This window comes from Lissotriton vulgaris, chromosome 2_1, assembly GCF_964263255.1.
Source record: "Lissotriton vulgaris chromosome 2_1, aLisVul1.2, whole genome shotgun sequence".
In the NCBI taxonomy this organism is placed as follows: Eukaryota; Metazoa; Chordata; class Amphibia; order Caudata; family Salamandridae; genus Lissotriton; species Lissotriton vulgaris.
This window is the reverse complement of record NC_141687.1, coordinates 769100024-769127370: the sequence shown is the minus strand read 5'-3', so window position 1 is coordinate 769127370 and position 27347 is coordinate 769100024. Positions and strand designations below refer to the sequence as shown.

The 27347-nt window shown below is 44.5% G+C and overlaps 1 protein-coding gene and 1 non-coding gene across 2 annotated transcripts in view; both read right to left on the bottom strand.

The window, feature by feature from the left end:
• The window catches only part of MYO3B (myosin IIIB), a 1488954-nt gene that overhangs the window by 1099589 nt on the left and 362018 nt on the right, over positions 1–27347 (bottom strand). The gene's annotated exons all lie outside the window — the stretch shown is intronic.
• On the bottom strand, positions 22267–22395 carry LOC147731133 (small nucleolar RNA SNORA31). The gene has a single exon (XR_015308908.1). It is a non-coding gene; the product is annotated as a small nucleolar RNA SNORA31 (small nucleolar RNA).

Genomic DNA, 27347 nt, shown 5'->3' with positions numbered 1-27347 from the left:
TGAAATCTTTTAGGATCCATCAAGCATCACTGACATTTTCTACATGTATCCCCACTGTTGGGATGGATATGGGACAGGAAGTCAAATGATATAACAGATGCCCCAAGACACATTCACACTCAATTTGCTAGTTTGTGTTTCAAGTGCTATCCTGGGAATTCTCTGCATTTTTAGACATAGGCATTCACTTTTGCTCGAACCACATATTGAAATAGTTGATATATCTTTCATTTAAATTTCTCACATTTTTCAGAGACAAACAGCCAGATTCATGAAGCTACCATTCTGCGATTAGCAAATAGCGAAAATTTGCGAATCGCATTTTGAGAATCGCAGAATGGTATTCATGAACAAACGCGAGGAAAAAAAGCGAATCGCAATCGATCGCAATTGGCGATTGCGATCTTACCGCAATCGCAAAATAATCGCAGAATCTGCATTTTCCCATGCCGAAATTGCAATACGGCAAATAGCGATCTCGCTAACTGCGAGATCGCAAAAACGGGAAGTCGCATTTCGAGCCCACTGATGACATCACAACCAGGAAGTAGGCTCACCACACCCACAAACAGAACACAGAGCGAGGGAGTGGCAGCAGGAAACTGAGGAGCACCAAAACCTACACTCTGCAGCACCCCAGCCTGAAGGAAAGTGTTCAAAGATATTGGACTCAGGTCATACTGCAGCGCTTTTACTATTAGATCTAAGCGCTGCCTTCGATACTGTGTCCCACCATATACTGATCCAACGCTTACAGGAGGCGGGAGTGACGGATGTCGCTCTCCAGTGGTTTCGGTCTTTTCTGGCGGATCGTTCCTTTAAAGTGGCTATACCACCTGGCCAATCCGCCACCTATCCCCTGGAGCTGGGGGTACCACAGGGATCCTCGTTGAGCCCTACAATGTTCAACCTCTATGTGAAACCGTTGGCTGGTGTCGTCAAACAGTGGGGTCTTACGATGGCCTCATATGCGGACGACACACAGCTAGCGGTGACACTTAGTGGCGACCCTGAGGTGGAGGCCCCCAGATTCCGTGCGGGTCTCGTGGCAGTAGCAAGCTGGCTCCGCACCAACTGCCTTCAGTTGAACGCCACCAAAACGGAGGTGTTGGTACTAGGGAAGCACGCTGAGCTATGGGGTAACCAGTGGTGGCCATCAGAGTTAGGTGTCACTCCTATTCCAGCTGCTGGAGTGAGAAATTTAGGAATCTGGTTGGACTCGGCGCTCACCTTCAGGGACCACACCAAGAAGGTGGCTGCCACGTGCTATGGCATTCTGCGGGGTACGAGGCCGGTTTTAAAGTACTTTGATCCCCCTACCAGACAGCTTGTGGTCCAGGCCTCAATACTATCTCGGCTGGACTACGGCAGCTCACTGTTGTTAGGGGTGAATCAAGCGGAGGCCTCTAGGCTCCAAAGGGTACAAAACGCTGCGGCACGGGCCATTGTGGGCCTCCCCAGACATTGCTCAGTGTCTGATACCATCACGGCCTTACATTGGCTTCCGGTCAGACAGCGAATCAAGTTCAAAGCGCTGTGTCTGGCCTTTAAAATTTTGAAATCTTCTTCGCCGCCGGCACTTGCCAACCTACTCACGCCCTATATTCCCTCGAGATCCTTAAGATCGGAGGGGCTTCACCTGGCTGTTTGTCCACGCTTTAAACTGAGCAGAATGGGTGGCCGCTCCTTTAGGGTGCTAGCGTCAGGTCTATGGAATTCGCTTCCGGTACACATCCGAGCTCTTGAAGACTTGCTCGCCTTCAGGCAGGCGATTAAAACTTTCCTGTTTCCTGTGTCTGGTTAATTTCCTTTTCTTTTATTGCGTGTTATGTTATAGTGTCTGTCAAAGCGCCAGGACGCCCCTTTGCTGAGGCAGCTGTGCGCTATAAAAATATAAATAACATAACATAACATAACATAACAGATGTCCCAGGATGCAGCAGGGAGCAGTGGGCAGGAGAGGAAGAGGAAACTAAAATGTTCTGAAGCCGAATTGGAGCACCTAATTGAGGGGGTCTGCAAAGACTATGCCAAGCTCTTTGGGAAAGACTCCCGGAGGGTGCCAGAGCCCGAGAAGCGCAGGATCGGGCAGTGCATCCGCGCAAAGGTCAATTCTGTCGGTGTCACCCAGCGCTCCATTGACAACATCAAAAAGCGCTGGTACGACCTGAGAGGATGTTCCAAGGAGCGGATTGCTGTGAGGCTTGGGGATCAACTGGCCACCGGTGGAGGGGAACCTGTAGCCACACCTAACACCGCATTGGAGGACCTGATTGAGGACACCATTGCGCCAGCAGCCTGCGTGGGGGTCCTTCAGCTGGACTCTTCTCGACCCAGCCAACAACAAACTGAAGGTAAGTGTCATGCGACTGCAACCCAGTCCCCTAACAATGCCTTTAAGTACTGAGCTAGCAACATGACATCCCCAACAATGCAGACGATGCTCACCAAAAAAGCCCAATTGCATTGTGGTAGTTGTAGTGTAATCATTTACCCGCAGTTAGCCCAACACTGCCAGAGCACTCAATGCAAAGTCAAACCAAAAGCCAGTCAGGGAAAGCAAGGCTGCATGCATGTATCAAAATTGCCTGCGCAAGATACATAACTGTAATCATGCACCCTTTCACATTACAGGTGCAGGTGATCAAGCCAGCATGGACAGCGAGGCGCTACACATCGCTAAGAGCCAGGAGGACACTGAGGGTGAGGGCCAGTCCTCCCAACAACCCGGCACATCACAGCCACCAGCAGTGCACCCACCACCACCAACACCACCACCACCACCCCGTGCCAACAGGGCCACCCCTGCAGCCAAAGCAGTGCACCCACCACCACCAACACCACCACCAACACCACCACCACCACCCCGTGCCGACAGGGCCACCCCTGCAGCCACAGCAGTGGTACAGGCTCCACCACCAGTGCCTCGGAGGCAGACGAGGCGCACACCTGGTGCCAGGTCACAGACCAGCGCACTGAGGCGCCAGCAGCGCCAGGGCCCAGCAGGCACCGCCAGGGCACTTGAAACACCCGACCCAGGCCTGGCCATCGAACGCCGCATGCTGGCGGTGCATCGCACACAGGCGCGCCACATGGCAGCAATGCTCGCACAGATGCAGGCAAATGGCCAACACATTGCCCAGATGACAGCAGCAGTGCGAGAAAACAACCAGCTGCTTGTATCCCAGCAGGACATGACCTGTCGACACCACCGCCAGCTACTGGCCCGCTTATCGGCCTACACTAGGTCAAATCATGTGGTTGGCAATGCCACATCTCAGCTGGCATAACGGTCACTTGCCATGTAGGCCCAGATGGTGCAGTGTTGCCAGGATGTGGCCAGGTCACTCGACCTACTCACCGCAGCTGTGCTTGGCAGACAGGCCACTGCCCAGGAAGAAGCAGAGGGGGCTGATGACACAAGTGAGGCTGCGACGACCAACAGCAGCGCCTCCTTACCACCGTTGCCTGCACGTCGCCGCAGCAGCAGGCCAACATCAGGAAGTAGGGCCAACACCGTCCCTCAGGATGCGGAGAGACGACTTGGGGCGTCTCGTCGTCGCCGTCCGTGAGGACTGTAACACTCAGAGGGAGGCCATGCTGTCAACCCCTGCAAACCCCCTACCCCAGCATGGGGAGGTATGGAGCAAAACTCTCTCCATCAGACAATTTAATACTTAAAGGCCAATTTATTGTGATTTAACATTAAAGAAGAATGGTCAAACTTGATACACACTCATGTCATTATTACATTCGTCATGCATGGGTGCAGTGTTGTGATAGTGGAATGTGTGCACTAGAAACAGTTCGTAGAGATGTGGTTGCGGCGCCTGTGTCCTTCAGCAGGATCTTGTCCGGGTGCATGACGTACATGTGGAGGTGGCCGGTTGTCACCTTCAGACTCACTGCCAGATATCTCCACTGGTATCCTGCGCTTGGCAGCAATGTTGTGGAGTATTGCACACACGGCCACGATGCGGCAGCAGACCTCGGGTGTGTATTTGATGGCCCCACCAGTCTTGTGCAGTATGCGGAAACGGCTCTTCAATAGGCCAAATGTCCTCTCTATGCAATTTCTTGTCCGTATGTGTGCAGCATTGTAACGCCGTTGCTGCGGTGTGGCTGGGTTGAGGTATGGGGTGAGGAGGTACTCACGTAGACCGTAGGCGCTGTCACCTGCGGGTAATGAGCACAGGGTGAGTGCCTATTCTGCGCAGATACATGATGAAAGTATAGTATATGGGGACATGTGCACTTACCCAGTAGGTGTCCTTCGCCAAAGTCTCCCCTTGCCAGTCGTGTGTGAATGCCGCTGTGCCGGAAGATGAAGGAGTCATGTGTGCTGCCCGGATATTGTGCCACTATGTCCGTGATGATATTCTTGGCGTTGCACACCATCTGGATATTGAGGGAGTGGTAGGATTTGCGGTTGCGGTACATGTATTCCGTTTGTGCTGGTGGGCAGATGTGGATATGGGTACTTCAATGCATCCAATTACATGTGGAAAATGTGCAATGTTGTAGAATTTCAGCTTGGTGTCATTTAAGTCCTGCTGGGTGGTTGGGAATGAAATGTAGTGGTGTAGCCTGGTCAGCATTGCATCCAGAAAACTACTGAAGCAGCGGGACATGGTGGGCTGGGGTATGCCCCCAGCGACAGCAACTATCCCCTGGAAGCTTCCGGAAGCCAGTAGGTGCAGGCAGCACAATACCTGTACATGGGTGGGGACGGCATTGGTTCTCCTTGTTGGATGCTGCAGCAGGGGGTCTAGGTCCTGGATCAGCTTAATGATCATTGGGCCACTTAGCCGTTACTTGGCATAGATTTGCTCCCTGGTTTGACCCAGAAGGGTGACCCGCTGCCGGAATATCCGCTCCTGGATCCTACGCCTGTTCTGTGCCGCTCGCTGCAGCCTACGCTGCCTGACCACCATGTAGAGTCCTGGCATTGTGAGAGTCCACAGTCTCCAGCTGCATATCCTTAAGTGTGTTTGGTCAGTCCAGGACCTGTAAGCAGTTCACTTTAAATTCTTTAATATATATTTTTTTTTGCTGGTTACCACCTGGTTTGAGTTCTCCTTAAATTGCGCGTCGCTAATAGCGATTTTCGTGTATTTCGCAAACTGCGATTTTTCTTGAATGCTAATAGCGAAGATTTGACTTCGCAACTGTTTTTGCAGAATCATTGGTTTCTCGCTATTTCCGATTCGCAAATTGGCAGGTTTCAGGATTCTGCGATTTTATTTGCGATTTCGCAATTTTTATTTAGCGATTACGCACTTTTGCGATTTTCTCTTTCATGATTAGCTTTTACTCAATTTGCGATCCAAATTGCGAATTCGCAGCAATTGCGATCGCAAATGAGCTTCATGAATCTATCTGAAAGGCCCTTATTCTGAGTATCTTAAAATTTCCAGTTTGGGTGAGAACCGAAGCTTTTGCCACAATTGGTATTCTGATGATTTAGTAAGATAATTATTTTATTTGGATTTCCTTCTGCCTGAAGTTTGATAGATAAATCTTATTGTGGAATCTCAAGCAAGATTGGCCAGTCATCACTCAAGAGCCCGAGACATAAATTACCGTACAGTCAATTTCTACATCTCTGAAGGAATTGCAGCAGATTGGAAGATTTTGACAATCAAGCTGCAGGCGTATCTTTTAAACTTCAGACGAAAGGACAGCCAAAGAAAATTATTTGTAATGCGCAAAAATAAAGCCAGGAACTACAACAGGGAAGCTTTATGAGAAACTCTTCGATAACCGCCTAACGACCGCGGATCACTTGTGTGACCACCTTCACCCCGAGATTGAATGACATAAAAAAGATGATCAACAGAAACTGAAAGATTTTGAACAATGGAAAACAGAACCTTTTCAAACCTCTTTCCGCTTTCAAAAGATCCAGCATTTTGAAAGACCAGGTAAGCCACACCAGACTCCACAGATGTTTGAATAAACAAATAGATACATTAACATGGGGCCTCCCAAGAAATAAGGGACTATATCCCTGGGGTCACTGTAACGGCTTCGGGTTAATGGAGACGACTAAAGAAATTGATCTGGGGCACCTTCAGGAACGGGAATTATGAGAAAATACCAAATGGAACACAAAGAAGTGTATCTACTTAACTGTATCAACATTCCTTGTAACCTAGTGAATGCTGGAATTACTTCAAGACCTATTAAAATCGGGATCAATGACCATAGGAGTACAATCAAATGCCAACGCACACCTACCACACTTACTAACCACTACATTACAGCTAAACATACACCAAATTATATGAAGTAGATCATTCTTGAAAAACTAAAAAACTGAACCAATATACTAAACGGATTTCTTTCACATGAACAACGCTGGGTCTTCAAACTCCGCACAGACAAGTCTGGCCTAATAGACGAGATACCTTGGAGACCCCTCTCCATGACATAGTTTCCATGACTTCTCAAATTTTACTTTAAGAAGCTTTGAAGACCACTAACCGGGTGGTACGCAGTCAATGAGATTCCTAAATCCTTCCTGACTCTGTTTTTTGGCCAACGACTCCAAAAAATACCCTTGTTCAGGGCATGTTACAATGGACTAATTGGCAGGTGTTCTACCTAGAATCCCTCTCAACTTTCTAAAAACGAATAAAGGATTGTCCTTATAACAGATTACAGTGCATCTAGAATACCTACTAAATTTGTCTAAATAATCCCACCACTGTTCACCACACAGATAGACAGTTTCTGCAAACCTTGTATGGATTACCTTCATCCAATACAACAAACACTGGCTCACTTATTGGCCTTCAATTTGCTCAATTTTTAATAATTCTTTTACTTTAGTTCCTTGACAAACATCCTGTGGGTCATGCAATACTTCCAACCTGATGCCCAATGGTGTATAATCACTCAGTGTAGATGAGCACCTATCATTGCATTGAGAACAGGCCTCACAATGCTTTTAAGATGATAAGTAAGGGAGTAAATGTACTAAGTGCAGTAGCACACCACTTATCTTATTTCAAATAGTCTTCTGGGTCACTGCCATTTGTGCAGCTCCACATCAACCGTATAACACTCGTAAGATGGTGCCCAGCTTTGCATAAAAGGCTTTTGCACATGCGCCCAAGGTATTAATTCCACAAAGACACATTGCCATTAGCGCAGCCACATGCTGACTACGCTACTACTCCTAAAATGGTGCCCAACGGCATTCATTAGGCCTTTGCACATGCGGACAATGCTGTGCTTTCACAATTACTCTTCCCACGGACCGAACGTCTGGTTCCAGATATCACAGAGCCGGTTCAAAATCACAGCTATGAATCCACATCCTCACTTGCAGAGTATGTGCAAGAAGGGTAGGTTAACCAAGACGGCTCCCCGAAACACAAGTAAGTGATATCTGAATTTTGGTTACCTACCTTAATCCTTGACTCCCAGCACAAATCCATGACTAATTAACCATGTCTTTTGAATAAGCTTGCGAGCTGGAGAGGCAGCTCCATGAAACGTGAGGGGCCAACTCACGTTCAGGAAAGGGTGAGATTGTTCATAACAGCTTCAATGTTTTCGCACTCATGTATTGGCGTGTAGTATTGCTGTGATCATATTATTAGCATGCTTGGGCACAAGATCATACACCATATCTTTTTGAAAAACTACACAAATGTGTGTGATTTTACCTCATATTTGTTGGCTGTCGTATTGTTTCTTGAGAGGTCCAACAGATTTGAGTCTCCCTTTGCGAGAATAATCACTATGACCGTATGATGTGTGAAAATGGGCACACAGATTACACATACTTAACTAGCATGCCTAAATCAAAAATAGATTAGGAAATTTGCAGCCTGATTCATGTAGGTAAATTGCACTCGCAAAGGGCCAGATTCTCAGAATCTGGCCCTTAGCGAGTGCGAATTTTGCATTTGGTATTCATGATACCAAATGCAAAAATCGCTATGTAAGAATTCGCATATTTGCGTGGAATGGCATTTAAGGAATCTCTAATAGAGATTCCTCAAATGCTATTCATGACACACAACAAAATTGCGATTTTGGACTTTTGGGGCCGCTATTTACCGACAGGTCAGACCTGTCAGTAAATAGCAAAAACTCAGAAAAATGCTTTTAAAAGCATCATTCAAAGTTGCATGTAGCACACACACATGTCCTTTGGACATGTGTGTGCGCAACACCTGTCCAAAAGTGCATTTTAGGGGTGCTACAGGGCGTCCTTTGGACACCCCTGGCACCCTTAAAATCGCTATCTCAGTTGCGAGTAGCAAATTGCTACTCGCAAATCCTCATTCATTCCAATGGGCCTCTTGGCCCATAGGAATGATTGGGGAGTATTTGCGAGTAGCAAATTGCTACTCGCAAATAAAGAACATGTAGGAATCGCTATTTAAGTAGCAATTCCTACATGAATGCCGTTTTGCGTGTCCTCAATAGCGATTCGCTATGATTCGCTATTAGGGACACGCAAAACGGCATGTACATGAATCAGGCTGTTGGTCCGGTTCTGAAGAACTGCCATTGACTCATTTGAAAAGTGATATGAGATGCACACCTCTTTAATTCCACATTCTTCATATTAGTCTTCGAAGGGCCTAAATAGCCCGAAATGCATTGGGTTAATAAAATACTGCTTCAAATGAACGGAATGCATTTGTACTTGTTCTTAAATAAGGTCTGGATGGACAATTTGAACATGAGAAACTGTTGAAAATTGGCACGATGCCGTACGTGTGGAGTCTAAAGAGGGATTTAAATGAGAAAATAAGACAAAAGGAAAGAAAATTTTGAAAAATGTTGACAAAATGATGTGTACACAAAGGAAGAAGCAAACAGCTTTCAGCTGTGCCACTGGCTTTGGGGCGGAGTGTCGCCCCAATACTTAAAGCGATTGACTCATTTGAAGCACATAAGGCAAAAAAAATGTTGACTTTATGAGAACCCAGTGCTCATTGTTCTCACTATGAGTTCTATTTGTTTTTAACCTTGGCATGAGTTTCCTGCAATAATAAAATGTATGGGCATTCAGCAACCAATTGCCAATTTTAGTTTTCCTTCTCCCAGTCCTCCTCATCTCTCTCATAAAATAGTGTTGTGTGGTTCCTATAAAACCTATATAGGATCTGCACATTTAGGCAACATACACTGTAGGATTGGTGTCAGACTGCTTCTATACACCCCCACCGAGTATGTTGGCCTGTGTACCAGCTAGCTCACAGTGCCACTAGAAACTCCTCTTACCAGGGAGAGAATAGTTCTTGGCAACTATTGAACATGACAACCCTGATCCCTCAGGACCATGGAAACAGTCACTCGTGCTCACTTAGTCTCAGATAGATACACAGAATAATCTATACGGATGTTTTTCAATAAGTATTTATTGAACAGTCTGTATTCTAGTGTAAAATAGGTGTGCTGAAACAAGCATTAGACAGTAACAGATATAAGTGATAAGAAGCACTAAGAAAGTAAAAGGATGGTAGATTTCTACCATTTTGCTATAACCATGAATACAGGCAAGTACATAAAATACATGACAATAAAATGCGTACTCCTACGATGCTACCATAACTAGATGTACCTAAGTGTACCTAGCATGTATCTAGGTGTTAAGCCAAGAATCCTTCTAGGATAAAGTCAACCCCATAACCTGAAGTGAGAGACTGTGGGACCCCTTCTTGGTCTTGACTTGGACACCCAACAAGGGATGTTAAACCACTGCTAGCTGGAGTATCTGCATGCAGGAACCTCAGCGTCTCGCATCAGTGTGTCGGGACCCCGTCTTGGTCTCGACTTATACACCCCACAAGGGCTGTTAGACAACTGCTAGCTAGAGTATTTGCATGCAGGAACCTCAGCATCTTGCGTCAGTGTGTCGACTGGGAAATCCTGATCTCCTCTTTCTGTCTCAGCAAAGATGTGATTTTTATATACCTAAAGGTCTCCCCGGGGTTTCTACCTTGCTGTACCACTTGTCGGACTATTGATGACGTCGGGAATGAACTTCATATATAGGTATTACACAGGAGATGGTAGTCCTGCTGAGTTTCCAAGAATCCTCATGCATAATGTATTAGGCTTTTACCAAGGAAAATCCTGTGTTCTGTGTGCAGTGTTGTATCTAGGTAAAAAGTCAGTCCCCAAGAACTGTTATGTGTGTAATGGAGGGGATAGTATAGGGGAAAGGTTACGATGTTACCTGAGCCTATATCGGGGTACCTATTTGGAATAAAACTCACGCTCCTCATCTGACTGGACAACATAATTAAATTCTAACGTACTACTAGGTTGTCTAGGCACTGGTACACAAACAACTACAGTAAAAACAATAGTTTTGCAAAAAAATGTTAAAAATCTCAAAAAATATGCTAAAAAAAAAGGGCCATATGCATGAACACATTTTCCCATAGACATAGATTGGACAAAACCCTTTGATTCATCTGGTCCAAAAATTGTCATTCAAGCAATAGCTCTAATGTGTCCGTATATATAGTTCAAATAACCACAAGCATCGGAAACCCATGCAGGTAAAAGAAAATTGTCAATTGTTTTTGGATTTCCAACTTAAGTTTGTTTAAAAAAGTACAAATGTTTCCCAGCAGATGATGAGCCAAATGTTTATGTGTCCTGGCTGGTAGATGTAACATTGCTTTTTTCCTGCTTTCGCAGACAATGATCCCTGTAACACCTCGAAGATTACATCAATCGAGCATAGATGATGTTATGTACTGCCTGCAGCCGATGCTGGGGCAGCCTGTGCGCCAATCAAGTCTTGGGTGTCAGCGGAGGAGCCGGTATCCATTCCAACAAGAGCATAGACTTTCTGTGGAGTCTCTAAGAATGCCACCATCAACATAGGAATAAGCTGGGGCCACTTCAGGACATGGGCCGTATCGGGTCCATTAAAGCATCAATGTCCGGTTGCTCAACTGATGGAAGTGTCAGACAGAGATCCAACACGCATTCTTCTCCGCAGAACAGGCATCAGAGAACAGGTAGGATGAAGTCCATCCAGACTAGTCTAAATTACAGGATCCAAGAGGCACTCAGTTTCCATAGGTGAGGTGTGTCCAGATGTTGTACCATGCAATCACTGTATTTACACTCCAGGAGTGCTTTTTCTATCTCCTTGGTGACTAGGATATCCATTGCATAGCAGAACAACTACTAGCAGAATACCTGGTATTAGAAACAGGATCAGCGGAATTCCCCAAAAAACGCTTCCGAATACAGAGTGTATAAAGTTTGGTATACCTCTGATGACCGTCTTGAAGGTGCTTAACAGTCCCGATCCTGTGGTCTTAAATAGGTGGCCTATACCCATCGTATCAGACATGTTAAAGATATGATTGACCATTTCTGTGAAATGGAATGGGCAGTTCGTACATATGTGTACCTGTATCTCTGACCTTGCTATTTGGAGATCAAAAGTCTTTCAGTCTTCTGTAGAAGCATGGCTTTCATTTTGCACAGAGTATCAAACTGTATAAAGGAAACATTCAATGAAGGTCTTAGCAGCACCTCCCTGGCTTTGTGTGTAGGTGGAAACAATACTTGCACACAGCAAGTAACCCTGGAGCTCACGATGACAAGATATCAGATGCCTGGAAGCATCTCACAACAACCTTGATCATTCAGCATCAAGTAACTCCCATTTGAAAATAGCCTGAATACTGGGGTAATCATGGCTGCCGTGGTACCCCTCAAGTGATAGGACAGGTTTGCTACTGAACCATTGCAGGCCCCGTGCAGCATAATATCCTGGCGTATGAGAGATCCACTTAAAGCGTTCTCACAGTTTGTACCGCTTAGAAACACCCTCACTCCTGCATCGAAATCTGTACGGTAATTCCCAAGATTCCTTGATGAATTCCCTACCCATCGCTTCATAGCTGCCTGCCTGTTGTTGATCTAGGCAATACTGAAAGAGATAAGTTGTGACCGGTAATGTTATATGCCCATGAATCAACCATTCCGTCGATTGTGATTCTGCCACAGTAAAAAGGTAATGGGTCCTGTTTTTCAATACGGAGCATTGTATATTTAGCTCCCCTATGGGCCATTTTCATCTGCTTTTCTGTTAGATTGGATCCAGAAATCAGTGACATACTGTTGATAAACGCCAAGGCACATAACCTGCGTGCAGTGATTACAGTGTCCAGCTCAATAACATAACAGAATGTAATTGTGATTGCCTGTGCTGTAGTATGGACAAATCTTGTTATAGTACTTCAGTAGCAGAAGATACAATGTTACCCAGTGAATAAATCCTGTAAGCTAATGTAGTCATGCCATTGTCAACTACGGCTAACACCTTTTCTAAATTGATCCTATCCATTTCTTGTAGTCTCTACGCTGCTTCTTATTGGGAGATTTTCCAAATTTCGTTATACACAGCATAATAGAAACGTTTTTGAAGTGGTTTTCTAGGACCTAGTAAAACATCCCATAGGTCCACATCCTTTATAAGTAAGGATAAGTGTTGTTTCACCTGTGGTATTGTTAAGGTTTTTAGTCAATCAAGGCACAACTTCCCAACAATGTATGATGTCACCACCACTGGATATTCTCTTTGTACGTAGCATGGGTCTGGCCTGTGGATACTAGACCCTTCGGTGGTACCCCTGAATCTTTCCTAACATCTGTTTGTGTCTGTGGGTGAAACCAACCATCCCTTCAAATTGGAGTCTGATCTATTGTATTGTAAAATGTCATCTATTGTAATCCCTTCTTGTGATGTAAAATTACCCTCAGCATGTGATGGTGTTGGAATCCGAGGTGTGTTCAAATCCTTATTCTTGGCTATTCCAAGACTGGAAGTCTGTTGCACAGTATCCTTTAGAAATATCATCTGCTGAGGATTGAGGCATGCTCTAAATAGAACTTCCGTCCCCTGGACTTGCCAGTCTCTAGGGGGCATATTAGCAACAAAAAGCGATAACTATCGCTAAGTGTGCTTAGTGCATTTTTTTTGCGCCAGCTATCGCAGGATATTATCGCAGAGATAACGTGCTATTAGAAACGTTTATCTCCAAAGTGATAAAATATCCGGCGATAGCGGCTCAATGCGTGAATATCGCTGGAAATCCAGCGATATTCAGGCATCATCGCTAATGGGGACTTAACCTGAATATCCACCTCCCATTGGATATACAGGTGATGAAGTGGTCTCAGCTTAGCGCAAGTTTTTTTATCACTTCGCCTGCCTTGCTAACAGGCGATAACTGTGTTAGCGACTGCTTTCAGTCGCTAACATGTTGGGTACGCCCACTTTGCATGTCATTAGCGATAAATATCGCTGATATGCAAAGCGTGCCCCAAAACTGTAGCTATCGCCTACAAGCTGTCGCTAAATGCTGTTAGCGACAGCTTGCTAATAGGGAGATAAAAATATTGCAGTTTTCGCAGGAAAAAGTCCAGCTAAAGCAGCGATATCACACTTGCTAATATTCCCCTAGAACCCCAGGCTGATTTTAAGTCTATAGTGTCATTCCATAAGTCGAAACCCTGTTTAGACAGTTGGGAAATAAAAGAGGCAGAGTCCATCTGTATAAGATTGGTGCAATCTTATAGTAGTAGGCGGTTGGGTCAGAAATATTGAACCCTGAAAAATATGAACATTTCTGTGCAAAGGTTTTCGAACTACTTTTCGGTGGTGTAGGGCAATGTTCCTATTGGTGATATGTGAAAACATTCCTAGGGGTACTGGATTTGTGTAGAAAATGATCACCTTAATGTTGGTAACAATACATGGTGTTAAAATCTGATGTGTCTTCTAACATATCATTATTAGAAAAAGAAGCAATTGTTCTAAATCAGAAAAACATATTGTTTACAGTTTCAAAATCCCAATCATCTGAAAATGTACTGGAGGTAATGATATCATTGAAGGAAATTTTAAATAAATGTGGTATTTTTAAAAGTTCGGTCTGACCAAATATATCATAATCAACCTTGACCCACACTATACCATTAGGTATAGGAACTGCTGTAATGTTCACTGATGAAAAGTCCCTTTGTTCACAATGTGATGGAACGTGAGTATTCTGGATCAAGTTCAATTTGATGCTGCAGAGCTTTGGCACAGATAAGTTCCATTAATAAGTAAGCAGAAAACAGGCACTAAGCCTATCCAGGAAAGAAAGAATAGTATACCAGTGATTATCCAAAGTTCTAGCCAAGATGACACCAGGTATATTTAACCCTTTCTGTGTAATCCAAAATGTACGTTCTACCAAAATTCAGGAATCGCAGTATGGATTGCAAATTCTTCAATGTTTTTGGAGGGTGGAGCAGCACAGACTTTTCAAAAAAGTTAGCTGCCAAGCTTTTTCTTTCACTTGAGAACTCGTATCCCAAAAATAGGACATTAAGGTGGGCTATTTGGCGAATCCCAAAATCATGGTGCTCACCCTGGTCAAGTGTTCTTCTAGGACATCATCCGTCAGATAAATGTCATCTACATAGGACAATGCCTCCTCATCCAGATTTTGAAGTAACTCAGTTACCCTAGCTAAGAACAACCTCGCTGTTTTTATACCTGAGGGGAAGTCTGCAAAATTGACACTGCGACCCCAGCGCTGAGAATGCTGTCGAAAATCTGCTCTCAGCGCTATATTTTGACAGAAAAATCCATTTGAGCTACCTAGAGTTATTTCGTAATTTTTCCCTACAATGTTATTTATTAATGCGGCACTGTGTGCGTTTTGTACTGCAAAACTGTTTGTGCATGAGTTTAGATATCTATAGTCCAGAACTAGATGATATGAGTTGTCAGGTTTCATTAAGGGAACCAAAGGATTATTCCTTGAAGAGGTGCAATTTTCAAACACCCCCTGGTTTTCAAGTTGTTCTCCCTGACTTGTTTTTTAGCTTCTTGGCTTAATTGTATCATGTCTCTGTGGAGTCGGAATGGATTTTAATGGTATTACGTGGTGGGTTGAATCTTCATCCCACCCAACATGGTTGCGTATAGTGCAGGGGCAAGGGCTACTGCCCACTCCAGCGCGTACATGTGATTTAAGTGGTTAGGAACGAGTTCTGAAAAGGCTGGATAAATGACCCTTTCTCCCTTTGGGCAATCCATAACAATAGCAGGCGTCCAATCTCTTTCAGCTAAAAATATGTCATTCCCAAAAGTCAGGTTCTCCCAAAAGATACCTTTAATTCTTCTGGGTTTGTCCCCCTCCAATTGGAGTGTTATTTCATGTAACCTATGCGGGACACTTACCCTGGTATCAGGCGTTTCCACCGTGATATGTTCACTCAGCTTCACTGTCAACAGAAATTCCATCAGGTTCTGGCAAGCTATTGTTACTTCTGATGCACTGTCTAGCATTGTCAGAGCCCATTCCCAGTTCAGTAGTTGAGTACTCAGAATTCCGGGCATGTATGATCTTAAGACTTACTTTCTTCTTTTTGAGGTTTTGATTTGGTTTTTTCTTCTTTCTTTGAAGTGTATTCTGGAGCGCGCTGCTGTCTCTGGTCTTTGTACACTCTTCTTGTGTGTGTTCTGACCGTCCTTCCCTCTTTGAGTTTTTCGATGAACCCTGAAAGGAACGAGAGGAACGTGTATCAGTGTCCTGATACCTGTCAGGTTTTCTAATGTTTTCCCTGTTCCTAAGGTTATACCTCCTTTCAGAGGGCTCCTGTAGAGGAGACCTACCTCTGGATTGAGATCTATTCTCTTTATTCTTTTGTTGTTTGTTATTTTCCCATTCCTTCTTTGAAGAAGCAGGTGCTTGCTTAAAGGAATCTTTTTCGGTACTACCCATCTGTTGAGGTTTTATTGCTCTAGCTCCAAAACTGTCTCTACTCAATTATTTTAGGTAATTCATGTTCCTTTTGTCGAGGAGTGAACTCCCTCTGGCGCTAGCGTATTGCCACTGCTGCTGCCTCTCCTTTAATATTTGCTAATATTATAGCTAATACCTGGGCAAAATTACCTAGTGATTTCATTCCTAAGTTCAGAGCAGGTTCTGCCCATACTCGTTCTGTTTTTGTCTTAAAACATCTGGTATTACTGCTAATGTCGGAATACCACAAGTCCTGATATATATGGCAGTGAAAACTGTACCCCAGGAGCTACAATCCTCTATCTGGGGGGTTATCCCCATGGGCAAGTAGATTGTCAACATTCTGTGTTTTTCTTGTGGGCTATTGTTTGGAAATACCGCCTCTAGCTATGTTCTTTGTTGAGCTACCCAGAATGGCATTTGTTCACGTTTTCTGGCTATCTCGCCCATTACTGCGCATAATGGGTGATTTTAGTAGTTGATGTTTGAATCGGACTGGTTGGTGGACTGTCACTGGCTGGAGTGTGAGTGTTCTCATGAGGAACTGTCTCATGTTTCTGTAAAGTCTTATTAGTTCTTTATGAAGTGTACATAAGTCTCCTACTGGCATTGTTTCAATGTCAGGATGTGGTGTGTAGGCCGCTAGTACCGGCCTTGTTGCTCCGTCTCTTCTGAGCTGACAGAGTTTTACTTTATTTCTTGTATGGGGGAGGGCGCCTTTAAACCAGTATAAATGCTCCTGGTAAGTAAGCGGAACTTCAATGTCCTCGTATGGACAATCTTCTGTGTAGTAATGAAATGTTTTTGTTTGTGCATTTGCCTGTAGAAATCTAACCAATGAATAAAATACCTGTGTTCATGTGCCTCAATCACAAAGGTTACTGGCACACCCCTAGCTTTTAAACCATATGAAGCTAGTTTTAGGGTGATGGTATTTCTAAAATGTTCTGGAATTTGTACTGCATCTGCATCTTCTTCTTTGGCTGAGAGATTTAGGTCATATACAGCGTTATTCGCTTGTTCAGTTATTGTTTTTAGTAAGAAGAGTTCTCAGAGGGAACCAAGATAAGGTGTTATACACAAATAGGAACAATGTGTCCTTCAAGTGGATTTTGCCCACTCAGCTGCAGCGTATTTTAGTACCCTACCCCTACAGACGTCTCTGAGGAAATGTGAGTAGGGGTCTCTGAGAATAGCACGACTGAACTACTCAGATTTGACTGTTAAATAAGTACCCAACCAACGCTGGCAGCTCCATGTCGTGTAGTTCCTAGATAACCTATATAGGATCTGCGTGTTCAGGCAACATACACTGTAGGATTGGTTTCAGAATGATTCTATAAACCCCCACCGGGTATGTTGGCCTGTGTACAAGCAAGTTCACAGTGCCACTAGAAACTCCTCTTACCAGGGAGAGATAGTTCTTGACAAATATTGAACATGACAAGCCTGATCCCTCTGGAACATGGAAACAGTGTACTACTTTGCGCTCAGTCACTCGTGCTCACTTAGTCTCAGGGAGATGCACAGAATAAACGATATGGACATTTTTCAATAAGTATTTATTGAACAGTCATTATCCTAGTATAAAATAGGTGTGCTGTAGCAACCATTAGACAGTAACAGATATAAATGATTAGAAGCACTAAGAAAGTAAAAGGATGGTGGATTTTTACCATTTTGCAATAACCATGAATACAGGCAAGTACATAGTCCGTCTGCGCCGTCTGCGCCCGGCCTGCGTCCAACATCTGCCACGCAGCCCATTTCCATTCAGATTCGAGATTAGTGTGGTCCAGGGAACAGATCTATGAGCTGAAATCAAATAGTTGCCAAAAGCCAATATGTCTGCATCCCGATACACTGGAACAGGTGCTTCTCGGCCAGGGCCCACCCTGTACTACGTGTCTCTTTGAGTTTGATAAAGAGTGCTTGGGAAAAAAGTGTAAGGTCATGGGTATGGCCTCACCCTCTAGAACATCGTCTGCCAATTCTAAACCTATTATTAATGCTAGTTTAATTATTTGTAGCTCCCTCCCCAAAAACGCGGATGATGTCCGGCTAACGCTGGAATCTAGTGATTGGAATCTCATATTTCTCACAGAAACCTGGTTGAGAGAGAGCTCAAACCCTGATATAAAGATGGGTATCCCCATAGGCTACAAAATAACTGCGGTCAAAAGAGCTGGCAATAGATTGGGGAGTAAGTTTGCTCTGATCACAATAAATAACTGGGAGATTTCACACAAAAAGATCGAACTAACAGGTCTGATAGAAACAATGTCCTTTAGTATTAAAATCTCCCCTACCTTTTCTATTGCAGGAGTACTAGTCTACAGACCCCCTGACTCTAAACCTGCTGAGCTACGGGAGCTTAGCGATTTTATCGCAGATCTCTCGTTGAACTATGCAAATGTTATACTTCTGAGTGACTTTAATGTCCATATGGACAGTGAGCAGTGGCCCCTGGCCTCTCACTTGGCCAACCCTCTTAAATGGCAAAATCTCACTCAAAAGGTCTCCATGCCTACACACGTAGCAGGCTACATGTTGGATCTTATCTCCACCAATATCCCAACTCTAACAACTGGGGATCCTATCCCCCTTACTTGGTCAGACCATAGTCTCATACCATTTAATCTGTCTATGACCAAGTGTAATAGTTTGTGAAACCGGTCTATGAAGATAGAAGGAATTGGAGGAAAATGACACCGAAGCAATAGGTCCTGTTCTACTAAATACTCCTGTACTGCTGACCAGTGAACCTAAAAGTGGTGCCACTATCTTCAATCAATGGGTTACATCATCCCTTGACACTATAGCTCCGATAAAAACCATGAAATTGGCTGGAAACAAACCCACGGCCCCCTGGTTTACACCTGAACTCTGTATAAAGAAAATCTCAGCAAGAAGCTCAAGCGGGTCTGGCGGAAAACCTACAATATAGAGTCTAAGAATGCTTACAGAAGAGCATTAAAACACTTTCACAGACTAAAGCGTAAGTCCATAAGGGACTATGCCGCAAACCAAATTAAATCCTCAAATAACTCCGCAAAATACATTTTCAAGATTGTTCAAGATTTTACTAAACCTGATTTGATGCATAGTAACATAGTACCCTCTGCCACCCTCTGCGAAGGCCTCTCGGCATTTTTTCAAGAGGAAATTCAAACCATCTACTCTTCATTCTCCTTGAGGGAATTACCAATTACATCTTTGCATTCTTTTTGTCTTCTTCATACTTGATCAGAATTTAGACCCCTCGGCCTTGAGGCTTCTCTAACTTAGATTGAAAAAACGAAATCCTGATCTCCATTGGACCCTTGTCCAGCTAGGTTTTTTTAACTTCTGGCCCCACTTAAACCCTCACTTAAATCTACTTTGGAATACATCTCTGAAAGCAGCCATTTATCCTTCGGTCTGGAAAACTGCACTCGTTCAACCCATCCTCAAGAAAGAGGATGCAGAAACAGTTATCCGAATTCCTAGAATCCAACAAACTCCTCCACGACTCTGAGTCTGGATTTAGATCTGGGTAAAGCACCGAGACTGCGCTGCTTGAAGTAGCTGAGACAGTCCGGGAAACTATGGATAATGGTTACTGTGCGATGCTTGTGCTGCTAGATCTGTCTGCAGCGTTTGATACGGTGTCACACATGATCCTTCTGGATAGACTCAGACAACTGGGAGTGACGGGGACCCCTCTATCTTGGTTTGGTTACTTTCTTGAAGACCGGTCCCAGAAAATATTGCTGCATTCTCACATCTCATCCCTGCATCCTGAAGTCTGTGGAGTTCCCCAAGGTTCGGCTTTAAGTCCGACTCTTTTTAGTGTTTTCCTTGCTCCTTTAGCTCCGCTAATTGAACAGCACAGTGTAAGTGTCATCTCATATGCTGATGATACCCAGCTTGTGTTTTCCTTTAGGGATTATTCCGAGGCAGCATTCTCAGACTTTAAACAGTGTCTGATCAACATCTCCGCTTGGATGGCTGACAACTGTCTGAGGCTGAACACTGATAAAAAGGGAGGTTCTTTAATCAGCCATCCTCTCCACAATCGGACCTATGGTGGCCATCCAAGCTCAATCCTCCCCCTCAACCTGTGTCCTCTGCTAGGAACTTGGGGTTCAAGTTTGATTCTGCCCTTTCATGCAAGACTCAGATAAGCCATGTCTCTTCTTCATGTTTTTTGAAAATGAAGTCCCTACAGAGATTTCTCCCTCTCTTACCCATGGACTGTAGGAAAACGGCGCTCCACACACTGATCACGTCTCAGCTGGAGTACGCTAACAGCTTGCATTCTGGTTTGCCAGACTACCTGATCAGGAAGCTACAGACTATACAAAATGTAGCCTCCAGGCTCATTTGAAATATTCCAATATGACACCACATATACCCCCATCTGCGTAGCCTGCATTGGCTGCCAGTAAAAAGGAGGATAGAATTTAAGGCTCTAACTCTCGCATACAGAGCAATTAGAGAAACTGGCCCACATTACTTGAGTAAAAGACTGCGTAAATATCATCAGACGAGGAGCCTGAGATCCAATCATCAAGAACTCCTAGTTACTCCCAGCTTTGCAAAAGCTATGTTAGGTAGCCGGTCATTCACAGTAAGAACTGCTTATCTTTGGAATTCCTTGCCTGAATATATTAGGAAGGCTAACTCTGAATCTGTTTTCGTAGATTTCTTTTGGTCTTCCTTTGCTTCTGTAGTTTGTGGCAATCTGTCTTCACCTCCTTGTATCAGCGTTTAGTGCCTGGACACCTCCGTTGGAGGTAGCTGTGCACTCTACAAGCTTCAAAATAATAAATAAATAATATAAAATACATGACAATAAAATGTGTACTCCTACGATTCTACCCTAACTAGATGTACCTAAGTGTACCTAGCATGTATGTAGGTGTTAAGCCAAGAATCCCGCTAGGAAAAAGTCAAGCCCATTACCTGAAGTTAGAGACTGTGGGACCCCAACTTGGTCTCGACTTGGACACCCCGCAAGGGATGTTGAACCACTGCTAGCTGGAGTATCCGCATGCAAGAACCTCAGCGTCTCACGTCAGTGTGTTGGCAGGGAAATCCTGATCTTCTCTATCTGTCTCAGCAAGATGTGATGTTTATATACCCAAAGGTCTCCCTGGGTGTTCTACCTTGTTGTGCCAGTTGTCAGACTTAGGATGACGTCCGGAATACACTTTATTTATTTATTTATTTATTTATTTTGAAAATTTTATATAGCGCGGACAAGATCCTTGCGGATATCAGAGCGCTTTACAAAGAGAAGTACATGGGGTAGCATAGTGAGATAGATAAATCAATAGGTCACATAGTAAAAAATGGTACAAGTAGGTGGTTACAAAGCCAATCTGTGTACAAAATAGTACAAGTAAAAGGCTACAAAGTCAAACATGGGAGCAATCAGACAGTTAATAAAAATAATCAAGGTTGAGTGAGAGAGTTCGACGGAAGAGTGGAGGACCCGTTGGGCGGGGAGGTGTAGTTGTGTGAAGTTATTACACAGGAGATGGATGGTACTCCTGCTGAGTTTCCAAGAATCTTCATGAATAATGTATGAGGCTTTTACCAGCAAAAATCCCACGTTCTGTGTGCAGTGTGGTATCTAGGTAAAAGGTAGGTCACCAAGAACCGTTATGTATGTAATGTACGGGAGAGTATAGGTGAAAGGTTACGATGTTACCTGAGCCTCTATTGGGGTACCTTTATGGAATATAACACTAGGCCCAGGACATTACACCACTGCCTCACCACCACAAGCACGAGTCAAACGATATTTGGCAAAGAGCCCTCATCTGAGGGGACAGCTGAGCATTGCAGCACCCGCCCAGCGAGAAGCACGACCCAATGATAAGCATAGCACCTAGGTGGGTAAGGACCTTTGCATCCTTAAAGGTATGTTACCCCTGTCTGACTTGTTCTCAATACAACACCAGTGAAAAGTTTAATACTTATCGGAACAGCACATCATTATTGTTGATGATGAAGAAAGTTCTTGTAGCAGTAACAAGTAAATAGGGATGGTCTGTTCTGAACAATGGACGCAACAATTCAAATCAGCTCTGTATGTCATCCAAATTATAAGAGAGTAACTGGCAGAGTAAGATCAGAAGAAAGATTGTATGGTAAACGTACTTTACCTAAACTTCCATAACACCCTAAATGTAGCTATTCGCAGACCAATATGAGAGAATGACTACCTGTTGTACCATTAGTTGAGCTATAGATGCAACCTTGCAGGGGATGAAGGAATCAATAAGCACCACAATGTACTGCTAAAACACTAACAGCCTGATTCAACAAAGACCCGTTTTGCGAGTCTGTAATAGCGATTCATAAGGAATCTCTATTACAGGCTCGCAAAACAGGATTCATGTATGAATCGCAAAATAAAATGCGATTCCTACATATTCCTTATTTGCGATTAGCAAATTGTTAATCGCAAATAAGAAATAACTCCCCATTCACTCCTATGGGCCAAAAGGCCCATAGGAATGAATGGGGAGTATTCCTTATTTGCGATTTAAAGGGTGCCAGGGGTGTCCAAAGGACACCCTGTAGCACCCCTTAAATGTAAATTTAAACAGGTGTTGCGCCAAAGGACATGTGTGTGTGCAACATGCAACTTAGAAAAATGCTTTTAAAAGCATTTTTCTAAGTTTTCGCTATTTACCACGAGGTTTGACCTCGCGGTAAATAGCGGCCAGAAATAGCGAATTCGCAATTTGAAAATGGATGATGAATTGCATTTAAGGAATCTCAAATAGAGATTCCTTAAATGTAATTCCTCGCAAATTTGCGAATTCGCTATTACCGATTTTTGCATTTGGGATGATGAATCCCAAATGCTAAAATTGCGCTCGCAAAGGGCCAGATTCTGAGAATCTGGCCCTTTGCGAGCGCTATTCACCTTCATGAATCTGGATGTAAATGCTTCAAGTCCCCAAAAGGGTTATTATAAAATGAGTAAAACTCCATTCCCCAGATAGATAGAATATTGAAGATTATGAGTTGAAGGCTTGGGCCATCATTGTGAGTTTCCTGTTAATTCCACAGTCAAATACCGGGGCCGGAATGAAAAGTTCCAGCCTGTAATGCACAGTTAGTTAACAGGGATTTTATTTTTTTCCCCTGGAATGGTGACTAAGAACTGAACACACGAATACTATGTACAATTTCACGTCTTTTCCTCTTCCAGGGGAAATTACAGGTCCAAATCCACAAATACATACGATGCAGTTGGTAAACGTTATGGGTGATTTTTTTGTTTAACCTGAGGAGTTGGACAGGGAAAAGGAAGGATTTTTTCTTCACTTGCTGGAGCTTCTTATGACTCTCCATGCTGCAGGATGTGAGTGGGCAGGAGCCAAGTACAGCAGTTACCTACAGGCCCAGCAGCTTAGCAGATGGTGCCTGGTCAGATGTCTCTGAGGGAAACATCCTTTACGACGCAACTTTTACAACGCAGTGCCTTTACAACGCGGTATTTACAACGACAACCATTACAACGCATTGTGCTGGGGGGTGCTCTAGGATAGGGAATACGTTTAATTTACTATCCAACACCTTCACTAGTGTTCACGGGGACTGGAGTTGGAATAGTAAATTAAACTATTTACTATGCAGCACCCCAAAGCACTATGCGTTGTAAAGGTTTTCGTTGTAAATACCGCGTTGTAAAGGCATGCGAGGTAAAAGTATGCGTTGTAACGTCATACATCCGTCTCTGGACCTGCAATTGTTGGGTACAGTTTGAGGACCCAATAAGTCAGCACGGACACAACAGGAAACCTGTAGTTGGCCAGAGTGGTATCCCACTTGGTGCACCTCTCCAGACAATTAGTGATGACCTAGGAGTGCCTCTTGCTGGTTTTACATATCTGAGGAGTTGTTGTTATGAGACTGTCATGAGAAATGGAGACTGTCTGCATATTGAGAAAGCCATATGTTCAAGTGTATTTAAGGAGAGGAGGGTATTTGAGCTGGTATGGAGATTGTGAACTTTGCAAGGAAACACTGCCACTGCATGAATGCCTTACGCTTGGAATACATAATACCATAAAACTGTGGTGGTTTATTTACAGAAAAGTTTGTGTGCAAAAGAGGATTCCTTGAGCTGCAAGGTATCATTTGCAGATATCACTACTTCTCATGTTTAGGCACTGACATTTCTGTTTGAGCTGCATAAAGTACAATACAGGCTTGGCGAGTACACAATTTGGAGACAGCATTAAGCTTTTTGCTCAAATCTTGCTAGATTTCACTTTGCAAATGTTTCCAGACTGTGAGACGTTTGCAGTGTATGTGATGGACTGCATCTGTATAGCTACAAGGTACCTAATTAGCGTCCGTTTGGTCATTTTAAAAAAATATATTTTTATTGGTACTGCAACATGACGCCAACATTTACAATAATTATTTCGTAGTATCCATATCACATTGCAGATCACGCGTAAATATATCTGTACAGTATATATGTCATTGCAGTTTTTATTTTACATAACTCCCTTAAAACTCAAGATCCTCCCTCCCTCAACTTCCCTAGCACTTTTAAGGTCGTCCAAGTGTGTTGCGTTGCACCTTGTTCGCCCAACCCAATTCGATAATATTTGCTATACCTCCTACCATTGTTACTCCCAGCACAGTATTAACTGTCTCTATAGTATCTGCTTCTGCACCCTTCTATGTGCGTCCGGTACAGATTGTGCGGGTGGATTGGTGTTGGGGAAAGCCACTGGGGGGTGGAAAGGGGGAGAGAAAGGACTGGGTAGTGGGGGGAGAGGGGGAAAGGGGGAGGAAGGGAAAGAGAGGGGGGAAGAGGGGGGGCGATGTACACCCAGGTTATTCTTTGACACATTAAGGTCCTGGTCTCAACGGTAATCGTCTAGCCCAATCCAGCTTCAGCACCTATTTCAAATTCTAATAGTATGGCATTCCATTCCATGGAGATATGGGTTTTGCGGAGTCCCCTGCGTTCCTCCCTCTGCAGTTCTGTTCCCTCCGCTTTCCCCCATCGTAATACCTCCCCATGCCAATCTACAGGGTCCGGTAGCCTAGTTGATTTCCACCTCATTGTAATGGTTCTTTTAGCCAAGAGAAGGGCCATATCTACAAAGCGCGTGATGGCGCTTTTCTTCTTTTCGGTGGGGCCCAGTCCTAGTATGCTATATGTCAGAGAGGAGTATGGCCTGGTAGGTGAATTGGTGTCAAACACTTGTGTACCGTTCCCCAGTAATAACCTAGTTTGGGGCAGTCCCATAACATGGGTAGGAGTCCAGCATCTTCAGCCCTGCATCGGAGGCAAGTGTCTGCCGTTTCGGGGAACATGGCATGTAGTCGGTAGGGGGTTAGATATGCTCTATGTACAATCATTAATTGGATAAATTTAAATTTGGGATTCGGTGACACCTTTTTAGGAAACTTCAGGACCTTCTCCCATTCCTTGTCTCTAAGTGCCCGGCCTATGTCTCTCTCCCAGCGTTTGCGGGTGGATTGTAGTGATATTGCCCTGACAGATCTAATGCCACTCGTTATCCATTTCGTTAAGTGACTGCCTGTTCCCATTAAATATTGCATTGTAAGGAGTGAGTTCTTGGGCGGCTCTGCACCGGCTGGCGCCCAAGTCGTAGTGATATAGTGTGCGACCCGTGCATGTAATAAGAATAACGTTCCGGGGGTCTGATGTGTACCTGCGAAGTCCTCATGCGTCATGAGGGTTCTGTCTACAAAGAAGTCCCCTATTTGCGGAACGCCTGCGTCGTGTCATCTTCTGAGTTTGCGTTCTGACAGCGTACCCGTCCCAAGGGGGAGCCCCAGTAAAGGTATAGTGGGCGCATAAGTGGTCGCCGCATTCGTGTATTTGACGGCTTTCTTCCAGCATCTGATTGCAAGTCTAAGTAGGTGTGGCGCCGAGCTGGGAACCTTAACATTTGGCAGTAATAGTCTGTGTAGAATACCGCTATCCCTATCGGACGCGGACATGTCCAGCTCGTGGAGGTTACGACCCGCCAGCCAGTAGGCCAGCCACTGAAGTTGGCAAGCGTACCCATACGCAGTCATATCTGGGACCCCCATACCGCCCTGGGCGGTCGGTAACTGCAACTTGGCGAGGCTGATACGCCGTCTTCCCGACCCCCAAATCAGTTCCGTCAGTAATGTATTCAGTGATTTGAAAATGCGCATTGGGATTAGGAGCGGCAGGTTCGTAAAAAAGTATACCATTCGGGGCAGTACCACCATCTTTGAGATTGCCACCCTCCCTGCTACAGACAGTGGTAACATATTCCAGAACTGCACTTGTGTCCTAAGGGCATTGAGCGCCTTTCCCAAATTACCGTCCAGGAGGTCCTGAGCATCCCGATATATTTATATCCCCAGATATTTAAATGTTATGTGTAACATCTGGAACCCATACGGGGGGAACTGTAGTTGAGTGTCCCTCAAAGTGGTATTGAGACAGTAGCCGTACGATTTAGTTTAATTGATCGTAAGGCCCGATATTACTCGGAAGTCGTTGAATATCTCCGGCAGAGGGTCAAGGCAGCCCGACATATCCTTTATATATAGTATTATGTCGTCTGCATAGGCCGATACTATGTGCGGGACTGAATTTCTCGTTATCCCTCTTTATGTAGTAGAGGTTCTAAAGCTAATATGAACAGCAGGGGTGATGGTGGACAGCCCTGGCATGTGCCTTTAGCTATCCTGAATTGTCCGGAGACACATTTGTTAGTGCGAACACGTGCCGTTGGGTGTAGATATAATAGGTTTACCCATGCTATATATTCAGGCGGTATACCAAATTTATTCAGGGCTGCGAACATATAATCCCATCTCAGGGAGTCAAAAGCCTGCTTTAGATCTAGAGATATACATCCCTCTGCACTGTTCTTCGCTTCCTCATGTAGCATTATCTGACTTAATCTCCTCAGATTCAGCGTCGTACTCCGGCCGGGCAGGAAGCCACATTGGCCCGAGTGTATAAGTGCTGGTATATATTGGGCCAGTCGTGCCGCTAATATCTTGCTAAGGATTTTGTAGTCCGTATTCAGCAGTGACAACGGTCTGTAATTCGCCAGTTGTAGTCCGTACCTACCGGGTTTTAAAAGGGAAACTATCAGTGCCTGTAGTGTCGTGGGTGGTAAAGTACTGGACTCCATCGATTCCCGATATAGAATGTGTAATTGTGGGGCAAGTATGTCGATATATGCCACATAGAACTCAGCTGGTAAGCCATCAGTCCCAGGGGTTTTGTTCTGTGGCAGTGCTCTAATTGCCTGCCTAATTTCAGCAGTCGTGATGGGTTGCGCCAGGTCTTCTCGTTGCACTGCCGTTAGCTGTGGGATAGGTAGGCCAGCCATAAAGGACTCGAAGTCCGTGTCCGACAGCGGCGTGTGTGGACCATATAGTGCAGTGTAGTAGTCTTTGAATGTGGCGTTTATGTCTAGTTGTGTCGAACCGTCGTCCCATGCCAATCATTCACCTCTACAATAGGGATGCCCACAGGTGCGTTGTGCACTAAACGCGCTA